Genomic DNA, 6,717 nt, shown 5'->3' with positions numbered 1-6,717 from the left:
CACGTGGGCTAGAAAATGATCAAGGACATTAAAAAGGAAGGCTAGGGGGAGGTGGGGCAAGATGGCAGACTGGTGAGCTGTATGTTTTAGTTACTCCTCCAGGAAAGTAGGTAGAAAGCCAGGAACTGCGTGGACTGGACACCACAGAGCAATCTGACTTTGGGCATACTTCATACAACACTCATGAAAACGTCGAACTGCTGAGATAAGTGAAATCTGTAAGTTTTTGTGGCCAGGGGACCCGCGCCCCTCCCTGCCAGGCTCAGTCCCGTGGGAGGAGGAGCTGTCAGCTCCGGGAAGGAGAAGGGAGAACTGCAGTGGCAGCCCTTATTGGAAACTCATTCTACTGATCCAAACTCCAACCATAGATAGACTGAGACCACACACCAGAGAAGCCGAGAGCAGCCAGCCCAGCAGAGAGGAGACAGGCATAGAAAAAAACAGCACGAAAAACTCCAAAATAAAAGCGGAGGATTTTTGGAGTTCTGGTGAACATAGAAAGGGGAAGGGCAGAGCTCAGGCCCTGAGGCTCATATGCAAATCCCAAAGAAAAGGTGATCTCTCTGCCCTGTGGACCTTTCCTTAATGGCCCTGGTTGCTTTGTCTCTTAGCATTTCAATAGCCCATTAGATCTCTGAGGAGGGCCTTTTTTTTTTTTTTTTTTTTTAATCCTTTTTTCTTTTTCTAAAACAATTACTGTAAGAAGCCCAATACAGAAAGCTTCAAAGACCTGCAATTTGGGCAGATCAAGTCAAGAGCAGAACTAGGAGAGCTCTGAGACAAAACGCAATAATCCAGTGGCTGAGAAAATTCACTGAACACCACAACTTCCCAAGAAAAGGGGGGTGTCTGCTCACAGCCATCATCCTGGTGGACAGGAAACACTCCTGCCCATCGCCAGCCCCATAGCCCAGAACTGCCCCAGACAACCCAGTGTGACGGAAGTGCTTCAAATAACAGGCACATACCACAAAACTGGGCGTGGACATTAGCCTTCCCTGCAACCTCAGCTGATTGTCCCAGAGTTGGGAAGGTAGAGCAGTGTGAATTAACAAAGCCCCATTCAGCCATCATTTCAGCAGACTGGGAGCCCCCCTACACAGCCCAGCAGCCCAGAACTGCCCTGGGGGGACAGCACTCACCTGTGACATAGCACAGTCATCCCTCAACAGAGGACCAGGGGGTGCACGGCCTGGAAGAGGGACCCACTCGCAAGTCTCAGGAGCCATACGCCAATACCAAGGACTTGTGGGTCAGTGGCAGAGACAAACTGTGGCAGGACTGAACTGAAGGATTAGACTATTGCAGCAGCCTTAAAACTCTAGGATCACCAGGGAGGTTTGATTGTTAAAGTCGCCCCCCCCTCCCAGACTGCCCAGAAACACGCCCCATATACAGGGCAGGCAACACCAACTACACACGCAAGCTTGGTACACCAATTGTACCCCACAAGACTCACTCCCCCACTCACCAAAAAGGCTAAGCAGGGGAGAACTGGCTTGTGGAGAACAGGTGGCTCGTGGACGCCACCTGCTGGTTAGTTAGAGAAAGTGTACTCCACGAAGCTGTAGATCTGATAAATTAGAGATAAGGACTTCAATTGGTCTACAAATCCTAAAAGAACCCTATCAAGTTCAGCAAAGGACACGAGGCCAAAAACAACAGAAAATTATAAAGCATATGAAAAAACCAGACGATATGGATAACCCAAGCCCAAGCACCCAAACCAAAAGATCCGAAGACACACAGCACCTAGAGCAGCTACTCAAAGAACTAAAGATGAACAATGAGACCATAGTACGGGATACAAAGGATATCAAGAAGACCCTAGAAGAGCATAAAGAAGACATTGCAAGACTAAATAAAAAAATGGATGATCTTATGGAAATTAAAGAAACTGTTGACCAAATTAAAAAGATTCTGGACACTCATAGTACAAGACTAGAGGAAGTTGAACAACGAATCGGTGACCTGGAAGATGACAGAATGGAAAATGAAAGCATAAAAGAAAGAATGGGGAAAAAATTGAAAAAATCGAAATGGACCTCAGGGATATGATAGATGATATGAAACGTCCAAATATAAGACTCATTGGTGTCCCAGAAGGGGAAGAAAAGGGTAAAGGTCTAGGAAGAGTATTCAAAGAAATTGTTGGGGAAAACTTCCCAAATCTTCTAAACAACGTAAATACACAAATCATAAATGCTCAGCGAACTCCAAATAGAATAAATCCAAATAAACCCACTCCGAGACATATACTGATCACACTGTCAAACACAGAAGAGAAGGAGCAAGTTCTGAAAGCAGCAAGAGAAAAGCAATTCACCACATACAAAGGAAACAGCATAAGACTAAGTAGTGACTACTCAGCAGCCACCATGGAGGCAAGAAGGCAGTGGCACGATATATTTAAAATTCTGAGTGAGAAAAATTTCCAGCCAAGAATACTTTATCCAGCAAAGCTCTCCTTCAAATTTCAGGGAGAGCTTAAATTTTTCACAGACAAACAAATGCTGAGAGAATTTGCTAACAAGGGACCTGCCCTACTGGAGATACTAAAGGGAGCCCTACACACAGAGAAACAAAGAAAGGACAGAGAGACTTGGAGAAAGGTTCAGTACTAAAGAGATTCGGTATGCGTACAATAAAGGATATTAATAGACAGAGGGGAAAAATATGACAAACATAAACTAAAGGATAAGATGCCTGATTGAAGAAATGCCTTCACGGTTATAACGTTGAATGTAAATGGAATAAACTCCCCAATTAAAAGATATAGATTCGCAGAATGGATCAAAAAAAATGAACCATCAATATGTTGCATACAAGAGACTCATCTTAGACACAGGGACACAAAGAAACTGAAAGTGAAAGGATGGAAAAAAATATTTCATGCAAGCTACAGCCAAAAGAAAGCAGGTGTAGCAATATTAATCTCAGATAAAATAGACTTCAGATGCAGGGATGTTTTGAGAGACAAAGAAGGCCACTACATACTAATAAAAGGGGCAATTCAGCAAGAAGAAATAACACTCGTAAATGTCTATGCACCCAATCAAGGTGCCACAAAATACATGAGAGAAACACTGGCAAAACTAAAGGAAGCAATTGATGTTTCCACAATAATTGTGGGAGACTTCAACACATCACTCTCTCCTATAGATAGATCAACCAGACAGAAGACCAATAAGGAAATTGAAAACCTAAACAATCTGATAAATGAATTAGATTTAACAGACATATACAGGACATTACATCCCAAATCACCAAGATACACATACTTTTCTAGTGCTCACGGAACTTTCTCCAGAATAGATCATATGCTGGGACATAAAACAAGCCTCAATAAATTTAAAAAGATTGAAATTATACAAAGCACATTCTCTGACCACAATGGAATACAATTAGAAGTCAATAACCATCAGAGACTTAGAAAATTCACAAATACCTGGAGGTTAAACAACACACTCCTAAACAATCAGTGGGTTAAAGAAGAAATAGCAAGAGAAATTGCTAAATATATAGAGACGAATGAAAATGAGAACACAACATACCAAAACCTATGGGATGCAGCAAAAGCAGTGCTAAGGGGGAAATTTATAGCACTAAACGCATATATTAAAAAGGAAGAAAGAGCCAAAATCAAAGAACTAATGGATCAACTGAAGAAGCTAGAAAATGAACAGCAAACCAATCCTAAACCAAGTAGAAGAAAAGAAATAACAAGGATTAAAGCAGAAATAAATGACATAGAGAACAAAAAAACAATAGAGAGGATAAATATCACCAAAAGTTGGTTCTTTGAGAAGATCAACAAGATTGACAAGCCCCTAGCTAGACTGACAAAATCAAAAAGAGAGAAGACCCATTTAAACAAAATAATGAATGAAAAAGGTGACATAACTGCAGATCCTGAAGAAATTAAAAAAATTATAAGAGGATACTATGAACAACTGTATGGCAACAAACTGGATAATGTAGAGGAAATGGACAATTTCCTGGAAACATATGAACAACCTAGACTGACCAGAGAAGAAATAGAAGACCTCAACCAACCCATCACAAGCAAAGAGATCCAATCAGTCATCAAAAATCTTCCCACAAATAAATGCCCAGGGCCAGATGGCTTCACAGGGGAATTGGACCAAACTTTCCAGAAAGAACTGACACCAATCTTACTTAAACTCTTTCAAAACATTGAAGAAAATGGAACACTACCTAACTCATTTTATGAAGCTAACATCAATCTAATACCAAAACCAGGGAAAGATGCTACAAAAAAGGAAAACTACTGGCCAATCTCCATAATGAATATAGATGCAAAAATCCTCAACAAAATACTTGCAAATCGAATCCAAAGACACATTAAAAAAATCATACACCATGACCAAGTGGGGTTCATTCCAGGCATGCAAGGATGGTTCAACATAAGAAAATCAATCAATGTATTACAACACATTAACAAGTCAAAAGGGAAAAATCAATTGATTATCTCAATACATGCAGAAAAAGCATTTGACAAAATCCAACATCCGTTTTTGATAAAAACACTTCAAAAGGTAGGAATTGACGGAAACTTCCTCAACATGATAAAGAGCATATATGAAAAACCCACAGCCAGCATAGTACTCAATGGTGAGAGACTGAAAGCCTTCCCTCTAAGATCAGGAACAAGACAAGGATGCCCGCTGTCACCACTGTTATTCAACATTGTGCTGGAAGTGCTAGCCAGGGCAATCCGGCAAGACAAAGAAATAAAAGGCATCCAAATTGGAAAAGAAGAAGTAAAACTGTCATTGTTTGCAGATGATATGATCTTATATCTAGAAAACCCCGAGAAATCGACGATACAGCTACTAGAGCTAATAAACAAATTTAGCAAAGTAGCGGGATACAAGGTTAATGCACATAAGTCAGTAATGTTTCTATATGCTAGAAGGAACAAACTGAAGAGACACTCAAGAAAAAGATACCATTTTCAATAGCAACTAAAAAAATCAAGTACCTGGGAATAAACTTAACCAAAGATGTAAAAGACCTATACAAAGAAAACTATATAACTCTACTAAAAGAAATAGAAGGGGACCTTAAAAGATGGAAAAATATTCCATGTTCATGGATAGGAAGACTAAATGTCATTAAGATGTCAATTCTACTCAAACTCATCTACAGATTCAATGCAATCCCAATCAAAATTCCAACAACCTACTTTGCAGACTTGGAAAAGCTAGTTATCAAATTTATTTGGAAAGGGAAGATGCCTCGAATTGCTAAAGACACTCTAAAAAAGAAAAACGAAGCGGGAGGACTTACACTCCCTGACTTTGAAGCTTATTATAAAGCCACAGTTGCCAAAACAGCATGGTACTGGCACAAAGATAGACATATAGATCAATGGAATCGAATTGAGAATTCAGAGATAGACCCTCAGATCTATGGCCGAATGATCTTTGATAAGGCCCCCAAAGTCACTGAACTGAGTCATAATGGTCTTTTCAACAAATGGGGCTGGGAGAGTTGGATATCCATATCCAAAAGAATGAAAGAGGACCCCTACCTCACCCCCTACACAAAAATTAACTCAAAATGGACCAAAGATCTCAATATAAAAGAAAGTACCATAAAACTCCTAGAAGATAATGTAGGGAAACATCTTCAAGACCTTGTATTAGGCGGCCACTTCCTAGACTTTACACCCAAAGCACAAGCAACAAAAGAGAAAATAGATAAATGGGAACTCCTCAAGCTTAGAAGTTTCTGCACCTCAAAGGAATTTCTCAAAAAGGTAAAGAGGCAGCCAACTCAATGGGAAAAAATTTTTGGAAACCATGTATCTGACAAAAGACTAATATCTTGCATATATAAAGAAATCCTACAACTCAATGACAATAGTACAGTCGGCCCAATTATAAAATGGGCAAAAGATATGAAGAGACAGTTCTCTGAAGAGGAAATACAAATGGCCAAGAAACACATGAAAAAATGTTCAGCTTCACTAGCTATTAGAGAGATGCAAATTAAAACCACAATGAGATACCATCTAACACCGGTTAGAATGGCTGCCATTAAACAAACAGGAAACTACAAATGCTGGAGGGGATGTGGAGAAATTGGAACTCTTATTCACTGTTGGTGGGACTGTATAATGGTTCAGCCACTCTGGAAGTCAGTCTGGCAGTTCCTTAGAAAACTAGATATAGAGTTACCATTCGATCCAGCGATTGCACTTCTCGGTATATACCCGGAAGATCGGAAAGCAGTGACACGAACAGATATCTGCACGCCAATGTTCATAGCAGCATTATTCACAATTGCCAAGAGATGGAAACAACCCAAATGTCCTTCAACAGATGAGTGGATAAATAAAATGTGGTATATACACACGATGGAATACTATGCGGCACTAAGAAGGAACGATCTCGTGAAACATATGACAACATGGATGAACCTTGAAGACATAATGCTGAGCGAAATAAGCCAGGCACAAAAAGAGAAATATTATATGCTACCACTAATGTGAACTTTGAAAAATGTAAAACAAATGGTTTATAATGTAGAATGTAGGGGAACTAGCAATAGTGAGCAATTAAGGAAGGGGGAACAATAATCCAAGAAGAACAGATAAGCTATTTAACGTTCTGGGGATGCCCAGGAATGACTATGGTCTGTTAATTTCTGATGGATATAGTAGGAGCAAGTTCACAGAAATGTTGCTAT

Source organism: Choloepus didactylus, chromosome 12 (assembly GCF_015220235.1).
Source record: "Choloepus didactylus isolate mChoDid1 chromosome 12, mChoDid1.pri, whole genome shotgun sequence".
In the NCBI taxonomy this organism is placed as follows: Eukaryota; Metazoa; Chordata; class Mammalia; order Pilosa; family Megalonychidae; genus Choloepus; species Choloepus didactylus.
This window is presented reverse-complemented; position numbering follows the sequence as displayed.